Here is an 18,017-nt window from a genome sequence, read left to right on the forward strand (position 1 = left end):
TCTGATTTAGAGCTGAAACTCTAATGCCAAACTGATATGAACCTTAAATATCTTAACTTGAGACCCAATACCTTAATGCATGGAAGAGCCTCCTTGAAAAGCTAAATAAGGTTTAACCAAGTCCGCAACTCAAATTCAACTTGTGAAAGAGAATATTGGAATAAAATACTCTCAAAGTAATTTAGCTTTGATTGTATGAACCTTGATTCAAGTAAGAATAAAAAAACATAAGAGAAAGCATTCTTAATTTTTTTCTTCAAAATATAATATATCCCAAAAGATTACATGGGGCTGAATATATAAAGGTCACAAGGAATGATTAACCCTAATTGTAGCGTTTGGCCACAAAGTTAAACTTATTCTAACTTAAACTTAAAACAAACTGGAAGGGCCTAATAAATGACATAATTCAGCCTAAACACATAACTAACTAAATAACATGTGTCCTAACTAAACACACAAAATGATAATGGGAAATTAAAGAAAGTGAAAGTGAGTGGTCCTAACAAAATTACCATCAATGAGAGATCAGTGGAGATTGCTAGTTAGTCCCGCTGGCAGCTATGAAAATGCTAAGCTGGAACCTCTAAGGTCTTGGCAATCCTTGGACAATTCGGGCCCTCAAAGAATTGGTGAGGGATTTTAAGCTAGAAATTGTCTTTGTTATGGAGTCTCGGTTATAGGTTGTCGATGTTCAGTCTATTAGATTTTCTTTTTCGACTTTTTATTTATTTTCAACTAATGCTAGAGGTCATAGGGGTGGTGGGTTAATGCTAGGTTGGAATAAAAGTTGTGATGTTCGGGTTACTAAATATAGTAGTAATTTCATTAATTTTGTTATTGATGATAATGGGTCATAATGGCGAAAGACTCATGTTTGTGGTTAGCCAGACTCTGGACCAAAATATTGTAATTGGAAATTTTTAAATAAATTAAATTCCCTTTCTTCTTTGCCTTCGATATGTTTTGGAAATTTCAGTGAGATTCTTTTAGGATTTGAGAAAAAAGCAAGCGAGTAAAAAATGACAACAACATGCAAAGTTTTAGGAATGTGGTTGATGCTTGTGAGTTTAAAGATATGGGTTATGTTAGTAATATGTTTACATGGGATAACTGTAGGATTGGTGAGCAAAATATAAAGCATCGTTTAGATCGAGCTTTTTGTAATTTGCCCTAGGATGATATGTTTCTATCAACTGTGGTCCATCATTTGTCGAGGCATACATCTGATCATAATCTTTTTCTTATTGAATGTTCAGGTGCGCTTCAAAAAGAAAGGCGATAAATGTCATATATTCAGGTTTGAATCTATGTGGTTAAGGGACTCTCAATGTGAAGAGGTTATAAAGGAAGGTTGGTTGAATACTTTGAGTCTATTAATATGGGTTTAGTTAGTGGAAAGTTATCAGCTTCTGTGATGAAGTTAATTGAGTGAAATAGAAGTAAGTTTCACAATGTCCACTGAGAATTGGGGGGCAAATTATAAAAGCTAAGTGAGCTAGAAAAGAAAGACTTTGGTGGAGGTGATGAATGAGAGGAAAAATATTTAGAGAGTGATAGATGAACAATTGAAGAAAGAGGAAATGATGAAAGAAAACCAGAGTGATATGGCTAGAGGAAGGGGATAAATTACTAAGTTTTTTCAAAGAAAAGTATCTGAGCGGAGGAAAAAAAAAACTCTATTTATAGATTGCAGGATGGTCAGGAGGTTTAGAGGGAGGGAGAAGATGAAGTAGAGAAGATTGTTCTTAACTATTATGTTGATCTCTTTAAGAGTCAAAATCCGGTTGATTCTTGAAATGTTAATGAGGCTATATTGATAGTTGCGTATCCTCCAAGTCTATTTAGTTTTTATGTCTTCCTCTTCACTCATGATGATGTTTTTGCAGCGTTACAACATATGCATCCTTGTAAGGCACCTAGACCATATGGGATATCGGTCCTCTTTTTTTATCAAATTCTGGCATATTATTGTTAAAGAGGTAACTAACTTAGTTCTTGGTTTTTAAATTCTGGTAATGCTTGATGGAATTAATCACTCTAATCCCTAAGATTAAGTTACCTTGCTCTATGAAAGATCTTCAACTTATTAGTCGTTGTAATGTGGTGTACAAGTTGATATCTAAAACTTTGGCTAATAGACTGAAAATGGTGTTGTCTTGTGTAAAAAAATATCTCTCAAAGTGCTTTTGTTCTAGATCGCCTAATTACTGATAATGCAATCATTGCATTTGAAGTATTTCATTCCGTGAAACATAGAGTCAAAAGTAAGAAAAGTTTATATGCTTATAAATTGAATATGTTAAAGGCGTATAACAAGGTGGAGTGAGGTTACCTAGAACAAGTTCTTCAAAAAATGAGATTTTCTTACTATTTCGTTCATCTCATTTTGTCTTTATCTCTCTAGTACTTCGTTTTCTTTTCTTATTAATGGGCGACCAACAGGTTTTCTTAAACCTACTTTTGGTCTTTGTCAAAAGGACCATTTCATGAGATTTCTAATTAAATAATTATTCTAATCTCAAATAGTATTTTTATTATATTTTAAATATTACATTTAACTCATAAATTAGTTTTCTGATTATATAATAATTTTAAATTCTAAAATAATAGATTAATTATATATAGTTAATAAATCAAGATAAAATATATTTTGTGTATTTATTAGGAAATTGAACAATGAACTAACTTGCATGTAGAAGGTCGATTTCAAGGTTAAGGGTTGAACAGTACAGAACCAGTTTTATGTGGTTCATATATGGTTTAAATTACGATTTGGGTTCGGTTCAATTCCGTTTTAAGTTTAAATAATTATAAAGATTATATTCTTTACACAATTTAATTTATTTATATTATATAATTTATTAATGTTTGTTATATTTTTTTATTAAATATTTCATGAAAGTTAGAAACTATGATTTAATTAGCTTTCTTCATGTGGATCATGATTAGAATTTGATTCTATATGAGACACTAAGGTTCAAATCAGTTCAATAAAATTTTAATAATTTAATATAGTCAATACTTTCCTATATGGATCAAATTTAAACACATATTTATATTCATAAACTTAAAAATCTAATTTTACTAAATTAACATTTCTATTTTATTTAGGATTGAACTGATCCAAACAGTGGGTTCAAGTTCAACAGGAAGTTAAGTCTTAACTGGTCCTTCCCCTTTTACAATCAATTAGGGTTGGTTTCGAGTTTGATCCATCTAGTTTCAATCATATTTGGAATCCAAACCAGGCATTTGGCCAGGTATATGTATTTATATTTCAAAAATAAAAATCAAAAGTCTAAGCTAATCATTTCTTCTCCACTTATTGGCAATCTGTTTTTACTATTAATTACAAATAACAAAGGTCAACGTAAATTAATATATATATCATAAAGGACACTTGATTGCAAAAAGATTTGATTTGATAGAGACACTTAAGCTTTGTTGTGGAATCACAACTGCGTAGGGATCACTCCAAATGTGAATGCCTAATAAATAATTGTTGAAATATTTCTTGTAGGATTGCAGGCAAATTAAGGTGTTCATATCTTACTCGGATCCAAGATCAATCACTATAATGAACAATGATTATTGTGTGCCACCCATGTTTGGATTTAATTGTGAAATTCTTTTATGTATCATTGCAATCAGGGAGAAAATATAGGAAAAGAAAAACTTTAATTTATATATTGTTTACGTACAAAGATAGAGATGATGGCTTGGCCTCAATCTTTCTTGATTAGGGAGGGTTAGAATCCTAAATTCTTATTTGTGTTTGTAGTGAAAACAGATTTTGTAATAGTGAAATAACATTCAATTGAGAAGTTTTTTCTTTTTTTGTTATCAAGTAATATTGTAATTAGCTCGTTTTTAAAAAATATATATATATATAAAAGATTAAAAAAGTCAATAATTACATTTGAAGTTTAGATTAAGTGATAAAAGTATTTCTTTTTAAGAGTTAGATATCGAGTTCGACTTCTCTTTTCTGTATTAGATAAATTTTTATTTTTATGAAAAATATAAAAAGATGACGACCCTTCTTATTAATTCGACTATATATCCAATTCAACTTTTTTTCCTTTTCCAAAAGCACGGCCATAGAATCAAAAAGAAGTAATTTAGCATATAGTTTTCTGAAAGAAAATTTATTTTTATTTATTTATGTAATTTGATTTGGGATCATAGAAATGTCTTAATTTAAATTGTTCATCTTTTTCTTGAATTTTATTTTCTTTAAACCGTTGAATGATCTCAAAAAGATAAATAAATATGAAAGCTATAATTATAAACCACAATTAAATTTATGGCAATTTTGGGAGACTCTTAACTTTATCTAGTTCCCGCATTTCTGGAATGGGTGTCTTAATTGTTAAAATAGTTGCCTGAAAATATTATGAAACACACCCTTTCACATGAATTTATTTGTAGAAGTTGAGGAACAATTGACGTTCTAACTTAACCGAAAAAAACTATGTACGAGTGGCATTAGAATTCAGATTGCACCAATTTTAAACAAGAGAAAGAAAATTAAGTAATAGAAGTCAAATCAAGCTATCTTAATTTTTTACTATTTTTCTCTTTAAATTTTGATATATTTAGAATCAAACTCAACTACGCATATTCAAAATCATCCTTTCAGATTTTCAAAAACTTGAATTAATTTCCCATGAAACTTTTAATTTATGCCTTTTTTAATTATTACAAATTTATTTCTTTAATAATTTTTTATTTAAAAAATTATATGCTAAATAAATTAAATATTATTAGTTTGTTATTTAATTTACTAGTATATAATAGATTTTTTATTCTTTTTAATTAGACAGTAATTCCCTATCCTAAAAAATAGCATAATTTATTTGTTTTAGAAATAAGATATTGCATCAATATTACATTTAACTTCATATAAACTTAATATTATATTTAATTAATTAAATGAACAAAATTGAAATATAATTATAACGTAATTTTAATAACCCAATAATGACTCTTTAATAATGAACTTATCTCTTCATTTGTATTTTTGTATCTACTAGTTTTTCATTAGCGTACTTTGTACGTCACTCATCCATTATATAGAGTTAGTAAAAATTTCAAAATGTACATGTACACTATTAATTAATAAATCAAAAGTAAGAGTACCGTTATAAAATTAAGTATGAAAAATCAATATTTATGTATATATGTAAGTAATATTTTAACATCTTTTTCTATATGACAATATTATATGATTTCTAAGCTAATTTTTTTAAATTTTAGAAAACTAATATATTTTTTACTGTTTTAAAAAAAATTATATTACAACTTTAACACCTTATAATTATTTTATATTCTTTCACCTTTTTAAATTGTTATGCATAACTCTATTTTAGATAATTTTTTTCAAGTATAGTATACTACATACAACATCTTAATTATTTTATAGTCTTTTCTTTTTAAATTATACTTTATAATTTTAACTATATTACTTTCACTTTTTTAGTTTTCTTTTTAATTGTCATATTTATATCCTTTCACACCCTTCATCACTTTTTTCATTCTTCACATATATTCCACCAGAATTAAGTCGATATAATACATTTTTAAATAAAAGATTCAATTAATAAAACTTAATTTTTATATTAATAAATAATTTTTTTAATATATAATTAAAAATTAATTTCTAAATTAGATTTAATATAATTTAGAAAATTAAAAATAAAATAAAATATTTTTACTTTCATGCATGTAAAGTAAAAGAACATTATTAAATTATATCTTTAAAAATACTAAATAATAAATCAACTAAGAAAATCTTAAAAATAATTAAAATTATAAAATATCAAATCAAACGAGATGAAATAATTTAAATTGGTTTATATTCTTAAAATACTTAATTTATTCAATTTTATGAGATAATCCTAATTATTTAAGTTCATATAAATATTATAAATAAAATAAATGGAAAATTAAAAAGTGCAAACTACAAAAGAGTATTAAATATTATATAAAAAAAGAATAAATTTTTCTTAGTGAAATGATTCTAGTGTTATTAAAATTAATAAGCAGTTAGAAAAGCTAAAAGGATTATATTTTATTACTTACATTCATTTAGTATTATATGTTTATATTATTTATGATTATAAATTTTTAAATATTTAATTATATAATTAACGTGCATTATGCAAGTATTAGTCTAGCATATATATATATATATAAGCAAAAATCTGGCATTGATTTCTTTATTCTATGTGGAAGGCGATATGACTTTTAAAACTATTTTCTTAATTTTTAGAATAAATATACTATCTTAGCATAATGTATTTACAGTAGCAACATCTAATTGAGATTAATTCTATTATTAACTGTTGATTTTTAATTCTTACTAAATGTATTTATTGTAGCTTTTGAGTGAAAAATAACAATTAATTGGATAAAACCTTTAACCCAAACACTCTTTTAGTATCATTTAAGGGCATAATTCTTATATTCCTTATCTTTTTCAAATTCTTGGTTATATTCTTCTTCAGTTTTAAACTCTTAATTATAATCTTATTTATAACTTTTCCTATGCTCATAGGAATTAATCGTCTCATTAATATTATTGCAATTGTTTTCTTTAATAGTATAACCTTATTATTAAAATAACTCGCCTTATAGGCGGACACTAATCCAGTTATAATATAAGAACATCTCCTTTTAATACTAAACTTGGTAAGATAAGCCAATTATTCAATTATTATATCATGCAATAAGATTTTTTTATCTTCAAAATTTGTAGATATTTAAAATTGTATATTACATTTAAAATTAATTTTACTTTAAAAAGATTATTTCAAATAATCCAGATTTTACAATTTTTTATAAATTTAATCGCTAAAAGAAATCCTACCCTTAGCGATGAATTTTAGCACAACAAAATTACAATGACATAGAGATGAAAAAAGTAAAGAAGAAAAACTAAAATCTTGACACAGATTAGCTACGAAATATAAACGGTATTTAGTGATAGATTTTTGCAACATATTTGAAATCCTTTGCTAAAATATAGCCAACTGATTTTTAACCAAATTTAGCGACAAATTGCAAAGCCGTTACTAAAAGAGATTTAAACATAGATTTAGCGACGAAATTAGCAGCGATTTTAGTGACGGAATTACTGACAAATTTCTTAACTTTTTTCTTTTCCCATCTCACTTTTTGACTTTAGCAATAAATTTATAAAGCTTTTAATTTTCTGAAATTTAGTGACGAATTAGCTACAATTTTTTAAAATTTTTTCAATTCATTTTGTTTATTCCTCTCTTCATATTTTATCTCTATCGTATTTTTTTCTTTCTTTCAACCTCTTCTTACTTTCTTCTTTCTTCTTTTTTCTTTTTTTCTTTCCTTTTCTCCATTCTTACTCTCCAATTTTTTCACTGTCTTTTGTTTTTTCTCTGTTTTTTTAGTTTTCTCATATTACTTCTTCAATTTCTTTATTCTTTTTTTTTTTTTACCATTCTTCTCTCTTTATTATTTTTCTTTATCTTTCTATTAGCATCTCTTTTCATTTCCTTTTTTTTTCTCTTTCATTTTTTTTTTCATTTTGTTTTTCATTTTTTCATTCTTTTGATTTATACACCTTTTTATTTCATTTTCTCTCATTTATTTTCATTTTTCTATTTTTTAATTTTTCTTCCTGTCTTTTTACCCTTTTATGTTTTTGTTCTTCTTTCATATTATTATTCTTATTATTACTGAAAATTAATTAAGCATTAAACTTAAAAGAAACACCAACAACTAATTTTTAAAAATACATATTAAAATAAAAACTACATAATAATATCAATTTAATATAACTGAAATATTACTGATAGATTAAAAGAATTTTTAAAATATAATTAAAAATCTTTTCTAATTTAGAGAAAAATTTCTGTAAATTTTAGCTATAGATTTCTGTTATAAGTAATATATTTTCTGTAGCTAATCCGTAAGTAAATGTAGAGATGGTCAATTTTTTTGTTGAAACAAAGATTGCGACAAATGGAATCCGCCGCTATTTAGGTTTATCGGTGGATTTTTTTATCACTAATTTTAGATTTTTTTAAAGTGAACTGTAAATGACTTATTTCTCAATTAAAACATAATTTGTTATCCAAAGAAGTTGCACATTAATATTATATTTTAAAATACTATTATTATGTAATAAATTTTTAATCAATTAGTTAATAATTATTTTTATTATGAAAATATATTAATTAATAATTATTATTATCGTGCAATTATATATATTTTTTTAAAAATTTTAGATATTATTTTTCTCTTCTTTGTTCTAAGTGTACTTTTATATAAAACTTATTATCCTAACATACGTAATGTTAGTAAATTAAGTTTTGGGAATTATTATAAATTTAATCAATAATTCCATCCTAAAACAGCATATTGATTATGTTTTAGGTTTAATTTATATAAATATGATTAATAATATTATCAAAAAAATATTAAAATAAACAATTTAATAAATGCAGATTTTTAAAATTGGATTGTTGTTGATTAGATTTTTTAGTTTAGCCCATTGCCAATTATTTTAGATCTGCTATAGTTTTTTTTTTTAAATTTATTTAATTCAATAAATGCAGATTTTCAAAATTTATTTATTCTCATTTGCTTATAGTAAGATTTTTAATTCTTCTTTTATGCAGTTTTTATTCCTTTTGTGGAATTTGTAACAATGCACTTCATTTAAAGAGTTTATAATTTTAAAAAAGCTACATAATACAGTGTATTAATTATCGAGTTATAAATTAGAAGAATTTTCTGCTAATACGATTACATAATATGATCAATAATTTTTTACTATTTAAGTGAGAATTCCTTTATATACTTTTTAATTGTACTTAGTTATATTTTTATCATTGATCAGGTTCTATTTTTCTTTTAATAAATGAAAGATTCATAATTTTAGTTAAAAAAACTTCGATGGAATGGAAATATAAAAATTAAAAGTAAAAAGAAATATATCCAGGCATTAACTAATGAAATTCATCATTAACTAACAGATTAGTATAGAAAATTAATATAAAGGACTAATGAAGTTATTTTAATGTAATTTTTAGAACTTAATTGTAGAAATAGTATAACTTCTAGAAGTGTTGCTTTTAGAAAGGTAATATAATTATAAGGTATGCCATTGTCTCTTCAATGCATTACTAAATGTCAACATACAAAATGAATGCCTTAATATTTTGATGACATAAAATCTTTGACAAAACTTTTCTTTTTTACAGCAGAAAATCTTCTCTGTTTTGTTGAAATGAAATCTTCTTTTTAAAAAGTAGGAAGAGAAAGAGAGCAATTAATGGAACCCTAAGTCCAAGAAACAAAGGTGAAGTTTTTAGACAGGATTGTCAAAATTTTTACAGGATCTAAAGATTTTAATTTGAACAATTAGGCCAAAATTGGCCCACAAAATTTTGACCCCTCTTTCTTTCTTTCTTTTGCTTGTCAAATGGGGTTGATCCTTATCTTCTAGTGTTAAGACTACAACATTATGGGATATTAATAAAGGTCTAATCACAAAGATTAGATTTTGACATAAGAGAGACATGATCATAGAAAATTTGGTTTTATATTTCTAGAGGGTCAATCTCTTATTACTTGAGATCTCATATAAACTATAGATTCTTTGACCCCATTTGGTGAAAGTTTTGATAGTATTCAACCAAAGAATCTTGAATGGGGCTATGAGATCTCTATGTTATTTCTAGAAAAATATAGTACAATTCAGTCTCATACTTATGAAACTTCTAGGAGAATAATTGTCAATTTCTATGCTTGTAGCATTAAGTTTTTTCTTAAAAAAAAAATATTTCAATGAAATAATTATAGATGTGATGGCTTTCGTACTTTAAAGGGTATTGTGAATTTGTATTGGCATAAATGTTACTTATATATATCCACTAGTAATCTTTTGTGTCATAACTATTATTTTGATCAACTAACTTAATTTTCTTAATCCGAAAAGTTAAAGTTATACTTCCTTTTTTTAAAAATTTCTATAGTAGAATCTAATTATAATTTATTGAATATATATGATAAAAATTAGTTATCATGGTTATTATGAATAACAACAATTTTGACCCTTTCAAGTGCGATCATAATTCTCGAGCATGTCAGAGGAGAAATAGTTCAATTATTACACATCAAATGTAAAAAAAATATAAATATGCAACTCTTGTACTTCTAAAATAGGAAAAATATATAAAAAGTAAAAGAACTTAAATTATCCTGAATTCTTAGCTAAGCTGATGCGATATTACTAAATCCTAAAGATATACAAACTCGTGGACTCAAAGATATTAATTAATGATTAATTTAGATACTAAAGATGTCGTAATAAATAAGTTGAAGAATTTATTTAATGAAAATGAAAGTAAGAAATTTGAGGAATTGTGCTAACGCGCTAGTCTTAATTTTGATTAAGGAGGTTAAACTCAAAGCATTTATTATCCAAAAATAAAATATTTGTAATAAAAAAAAAAGCTTGATTAATTGAACTAAAATGAGCTGAGAAATTAAATTGAGATATGGACAGTAAGTTGAAATACATATTGCAGTAAATTAAATGCTAAAGACTTTAAAAGCTAAAGAATTTAAAAGTAATAAATTTTCAACTAAGTATTTGATCCCATAAAATAAATGATTATAAAAATATAAATAATTACTTGAAAATTAAAAATTGAAAGTTTGACTATACTTATAAATACTAAAGAATAATAGACTAAAGACTTATCGATAGACTCCAGGTCTGTTAATTTGATTTATTGTTAGGCTTGTTGGAGTTTGCTCATCAAGAGGTCCTCCTTTATTTATAAAGTGTCCATGGCATGGTGATCACATTAGTACTATTTCCACAATTTGGCTTGCTCCTCAATAACCTCCACCGCCTTGTACAACTTGAACGTGCCTACACATGTTGAACGTACTTATAACTTCCTCTTTATATATCTCCATTTCCTTAAATTTCACAACTTGTTCTCCACTTATTGACAATGTGTTCAAATCTAGAAGTTTTTTTGGTTCTTGGTGTTAATCTATCTAATATACCATACTATAGGATGAGTCTTAAAAAAAATGAGATCTTATAGGAGAAGGTAGAGTTGTCAAATAAGGGGCATATTCAGGCTAGTAAGAGTCTTTATATAGTGCCAGCTTTATTGACAATGAAGAAAGATGGGAGTTGGTTTTTGTTTCAAAGACGAGTCGCTCAACATCAATTTATTCGAGTTTTAGAAAGAGTTCCTTTGTTTCTAATGATCTGTGTGTGTGATTAACACTTGAATGGGCACATTGAATATTTTCCTTTCAAATAAATTGGATACTTTAGGGTCTATATTATATTTTTTCATTGACTTAATTTATTTCCACTTGCTTTTATTTGTGTGGATACACGTGCATATGAAGTCAATACAACAAAATTTATATGGTCCAAAAGAGCTAGTTCATGTAGCTATAATGACTAAATAAAAGTTCAAATGGTGAAATGACTATTCTCAAAAAGTTTAGGGGACATGTATGCATGCGGTCAAAAAATATCTATGCTAATTTGAAGAAATGTACCTTTATCATTGATAGTTTACTGTTCTTGGGTTTTGTTGTAAGCAAAGATGAGGTTAAAGTAGCTGAGTAGAAAATGATAGCTATTAGAGAGTGGCCAACTCTAAAGAATATAGATATCGTGAGAAGTTTCATAGGTTAGCGCCTTTTTTATAACTAGTTTATTAAAATACTTTAGTAGTATTATCGCTTATATTACTGAATTTTTAAAGAAGTGTAAGTTCCTTTAGGGTGAGAAACAAGAACAAAAGTTTTGCTCTAATAAAAGAAAAGTTATATATCGCTCTTGTTTTAGCTTTACAAGCTTTAAAAATTTATTTGAAGTCAGGTGTTATGCTAGTGGAACGGATATTAATGTTATATTGTCATAAAAGAATAGACAATTGCTTTCTTTAGTGAGAAGTTATATAAGGTCAAAAGAAAGTGGTCTACTTATGTTAAAGAGTTATATGTTTTTGTGAGGGCATTGAATACATAGGAATACTATTTGATTTACACGGATCATTAAGCTCTTAAATATTTGAGTAGTCAAAACTGTTGAGGAGTGATGTGCACATAAGGTAGTCTGCTTTTGTTGGTAAGTTCTTATACATGATTATGCATAAGTCAAGACAATAGAATAAGGTGTGGATGTTTTGAGTAGACATGTAGCCTTGATTAAGACTTTTAATGTTGAGATTGTAGATCTTGAGTGTCTGAAGTATTTATATGCTCAGGATGAAAACTTCAAGCAAGTGCATGTCTAAGCAACCAAGGAGTTACTTTTCTATGCATGGTGATTTTCTTATAAAGATAATCAATTGTATGTCATTTGCACATTCCTTCATAGGAAAGTCATTAGAGATTTGCATGGTGATGATTTAGTAGGACACTTTGGTAGGAATAAACTATTAAGGTTGTCTAGGGGGGTTACTATTGGTCCAAAATAAGGGGAGATATTACTAATATTGTGGCTAGGTGTTATATATGTCAAACAGTTAAGGAAAGACTCAAACTATTGGTCTTTATATGCCTTTACTAGTTCATAAAGTCAGTATTTCCAAATCTATTAAGACATGGCCGCTTCAATGACATGCCAAGAGCCGAAAGTTGCATTTATAAATAATAAGACTCACCTACCAAAATCAATAAGGAAATAATTGCATTTATACTTCAAGATTCTCAAGAGCCGAAAGTTGCAGTAATCACTCTTTATCTACTTCTTCTTCCATTCTTGATTTCTTACATTTATTGCTTTCCAAAACTAGTTTTCCTTGTATTTATCTTGCATTTGATCTATATAGAAATTCTGTAAATGATCATTTCAAAGAAAAATTATTTTGGTAAGGTTTTCAAGCACATTGTAGTAAAGCTTGTAATTTGTAGGGTGACACGGCCTCCTTTGTCAAAGTCTATGAGAGGTCCATTTGCACCTGTTGAAGCAAGTGAGAGGTTGGCAGAAGCCTAATAATTTATGTAGGATAGTTAGAAAAGTGATATCTCGAGCTATATGAGATGTCTTAGTATTAGACATTGTAAGGCTTGATCTCTAGCCATTAACAGAGTTAAAATAGTAGAGATAATCTTGGGGTATGATCCTTAAGGACTAGATATAAGTCTTTGTATCAAACTAGTATAAATACTTGTATTGATCTTTATTTAATTTATAAAATATCTATCTCCAAAACCTGATTAGTCGTCTGACTACTATTAAGTTCAATAATTGTTAATTCAAACATCTAACTATTATCAAGAATTATTGCATCTCATCTTTCTCACTTGTTCAAAGAAACATAGTATATAAGCTGTTATAGTTGAGGTATATGTTGAAGTACCTGGCTTACTGCTAAAAGGTATCTAACAATCAGCTCATGAAGCTTAGCTAGATATTTGTACAGTGAGCATCAAGCTTATAATCAAACTCCTGCTAAGTTTTACCATACATGTAACATATCATTTATTTTTATTCAAGCCATAAATTTTTAAGAATTCCAATTCACTCCCCTTCTTGGACGTTTATTCCGCACTTTCAAGTTTTGTACCCCTTGTAGAGAGCCTGCCAAAAATCAGAGATTCTATGTTTGGAAAGTTAGGTGCGGCTAGGGAAGATTAACAAAAGCACACCTATTCACGTAGGCGGTGGAGCCTAGCCTCCATCAAAGCAGACGAGCCTTTGCCTATCCTTATAACATTGTCTTAGCCTATTTTAACTTGTATACTTTTACACACTAACCTCTTTTATCTTCTTAACATGTGAGGTGATGGAGGCAAGAACTAAACTAAAGAGGAGGTACTTTGGTACCTTAACAAGTCCTAGATGGAAAGCACATTGGTACCTTTGCTAGTCCTAATCGGAAGGCATTTTGGTGCCTTAGGTTTTATCTTAACATGCCATGGTGTTCACAACATTCACAATTTTTGTTAGCCCTATTCTGAATGTCAGATTCATTTTAGCCTTAACATTTGAAGTGAACATGTAAAGGGGCACGAGAGCTTACATTAGTAAGCTTTAGCACATTTTATTTTCTTTGCATGTGAGGTGGTTCAAATAATTGCTAAGTCCGATTTTATACATTATTACATGCAAGATGATATCTTAAGCATAATTAGAACATATAGAGAAAAGAGGAGGAGAATAGAAACCAGAGAGGGATTAAGGAGATTGGAGATTAATAGAGGGCCTAAACATGCCAAGGGCCTTAATAAAAACTAACAAATAAATAAATAATCATTCCTTCTCGGGGGTGGATTTTCAAAAACCAACTACTCCGCACTTTGGTTTAGTGTTTAAACATAAATAATAATTAATTAACTGAATGTAAGGAGAAACATAATAATGATGATCGAATGGTAGAATTAAAATAAAATAGAATAAAGATAAAATATAGGCTAAGTATTAAAATAATTTAAAATAAACTGTTATGGTCATCATTGGGGCTGACCTCGCGTGGGTACGGGCTGCACCCATGAGGACAGTCCTCTTAGGATATATGACATTGTTCTACGCATTAATCTATTGTTCTGGAGGAGAGAGACTAACCCCGCGTGAGTATAGAGTCCACTCACGCGAGGTCAGTCCCTAGGTCAATACATGAAGCTACAGTGTCGTTTTGGCTCAGAAGCTGTCATCTAGGTTCAAATGGCTCTTGGACCCACACAAGCATAGAGTGACCTCGTGCGAGCTTAGGATACCAGGGTTTGGAACACGCTAAACACAGTGTTTTAAGCCAAGCGATATCATTTTTAGGCCTTGGACTCCCCGACCTCACGCGCGCAGAAGGTAACCTCACGCCTGCTTAGTGGCACAAGTCCCAATGGCCTTAAAATTACTCTGTTTTAGCAGAAAATGCGAAATGTGAAACTTAACATGATGAGGCTATATGGGACATAAGCTGACCTCGCGCTCCACCCACGCGAGGTCAACAGACCCAAAAAATAATTTAAAATAGAATTATAAGAAAAAATGCAAAACATGTATGAATCAAAATGCAATCATATATGGGATGTAAAAAACGAAGGATGAACACAAAAACCAAAATGAACAACAACAAATGCAATATATATGGAAAAGAATGTGCAAAAAAAAAAAGATAAGACTGAATTTGAGCCTTCAAGAGCTACCTTTTCAAATCCTAAATTGATTGCTCTTTTTTCTTAAAAAAAAAAAAGAAAATAAAGTAAAAATGAAAAGTGCACTTTTATCTTTCTCTAATAAATAATTTTTTAATAACCCCAACAACCAAGTCAATCAACCAACCATTTACTCATTGGAGGAAGTCAAATATTTATAGTGAGTCTTTGACATGTATCAAGATCTGATTAGAGAAAAATTTCCCACCCAAAAGTTCCTCCAAAGAATGATTGACACGTTACTCGTATTTGACTTCTGCCAAAAATGAATGTGTGCGAGATCAGAGCGTGTCCTCACTCTATCCTCTCACGAAGCGAGGGTGGACTCATGCGGGCTTAGCATGAATAGGCGCAAGGTTAGGGCTAGAGGCCCTTGCCCCTAAGTCAAGACTCTCCTCATGCGAGGGCTAGGTGGACTTGCACGAGCTTACTTCAGACACAAGCAGCTCACCTTGGAATCACGCAAGGTCACTCTGGACTCGCGTGTGCTCATGCTTAGGACTGGGGTTTTTGACATTTTCTTTTATTTTTCTTTCTATTTAACTGCGAGCAATCTCTTTAAAGTTTTGGGGGCCACAATCCCTTTTTTTTCTTTTGACTCATAATCATTTAAACCTTCTCATCATCAGGTTTTATATAATTTTAGTTTCCGGATTTCTATGAGAACAGAAACTAAATTACATGTGTAATTGGCCAATACACAAGCGGAGAAAATTGTAGCTTGTGAAAATTGTTGGTACCATTACCCAAAGCTGGAAGTCCATAATAATTAACCTAATTAATTAATTAGTTAGTTAGTTAATAATTAAGGGTGACAATTATATAATTTAACACACGTGAAGAAAATGGTAAAAGAAGTTTTATAACAATTATCTCCACTTTCTCTATTTTATACCTCAACTCTCCAAGTAAAATGAGATAATGAGGCTGGAAGCACAAAAGGCAGAAGCATATCCCCAAATAAACTAAAACTTGGGGATTTCTATAAAAGATAAAAGCAAATCAAAGACAATTCCAGCATCAATCAACAACATTACTACAAAACTTAAATAGAACAAACAAAATTGTTATGAAATTTACAAAAAAGAAAATTCTTGATAAAAATAAAAATATAAAAATTTAACAGAATAAAATAAAAATCTAAAGCCTCAATCGAATAAAACCGAAAAATTCAGAAACTTAATAATAGATTTTTCTTTTTATTTATTTGACTATTTACAATTGATTTGCTTTGATTCCTATAAGAATAAAATGTTGATTCCTCAAATGAGAAGAATAATGGGCGATTTTTTACTAATAGAAGGATGGCATTTCAATTTCAGAATCAACATTAATAGCTCATTCTCATTTTTATTTTCACCCAATTCTTCATAAACCAAATGACACATAAACTAAATGAGCTCATTTCTTACTTAAAATCTCATTTAATTAAAACTGGCATGGTTTAGGAACTTAATAAAGAGAGCGTTTGATATTACTATTAGAGAGTTAAAAAGCTTCTAAGAAATGTTACTAACTTTTTTTCGAAACTTATTTTCAATTTTAATATGCAGCTATTTTATTAGATAAATATTGATAGAAATAATCTTAATAGTTTAAAATTATTATATTATATCCTTCAATAAATGCTTCAAATAAAAGTCAAAGAGACGATGGATTGTACTATTTGTGATAAAATAGCTTATGGTATAATATTAGGTAAGGACAAATTTTATTAAATAACTTAAATCTCTTATTAAGTAATTAAATACAATGTTTCATTTTATAATTTTTTTTATTATTTTATCATTTTAATATTCTTAAAATTAAATTAATTAATTCTATATAATTAAAATTAATCATGAAAAGTTTAATTGTTTATAAAAATTATTAAATATTTTATTCTTATAAATATTTGTCAATTTTGGTCATCTTAATTATAACAACACTTCAAAGAGTAATTTTAAAAACACTTAATAAATAACTTTTTTACTTAACATCAAGTTTATATTTTACTACCAAACACTTGAACAGTTTTTCTCTGTTCAGCACTTTTAAAAACAGTAATACCAAAAAGGGCACAGATTTAGTTTTCATCCAAAGGGTTTGATAGCTAAAACTAAATTGATAAAGGGGTAAGTTGTAGATTTTGCCTTAATAAAAAGAAAATAAAAAAGGCTACCATTTAGTCGTCCTACAATATATGCTTCACAAAACAAGAGAAGTACACAAATGTTGATAGTAAAAAAATAATTATCATATAAGCATCAAACTACAACCAATATAAACTTTAGTTCAATGGTTGAAGATAACAATTGCAAATCACAAAACATAGGTTAGATGCATGGATGAATAACAATAGTAATAATAATAAGGGCAGAATCCCTATTTAAATACATGAATTTTAGTCATTTAGTCAATGTAATACGTTAACTTTTAATTTAACTTAAAAAACACCTAAAATCTATTTTTATAATTTTATTAATATTTTTTATTTTTTATTTAACCTAATAGACATTTGAGCTTTATTTTATGATGACATTTATATACTTATGAATAGTATATGTTGACGTATTGAATGAAGCCACATATGAAAAAGTGTTTAAATATCACAAAAATAAGTTGAAGTGTCTATTAGATAATATCAAAAGCTAAGGTACTAAAGTAACCAAATTGACAAAATTTAGATACCTAATATGTATTTGTCCTAATAATAATAATAATAATAATAATAATAAATATATTATTTAGATTTTAAATTTTGACCATCTAGTCACTTTAATATTTTAATTTTTAGGATAATCTAATAAACACTTCAACTTATATATTTTATAATATTTGAACACCTT

Source organism: Ricinus communis, chromosome 10 (genome assembly GCF_019578655.1).
Source record: "Ricinus communis isolate WT05 ecotype wild-type chromosome 10, ASM1957865v1, whole genome shotgun sequence".
In the NCBI taxonomy this organism is placed as follows: domain Eukaryota; kingdom Viridiplantae; phylum Streptophyta; class Magnoliopsida; order Malpighiales; family Euphorbiaceae; genus Ricinus; species Ricinus communis.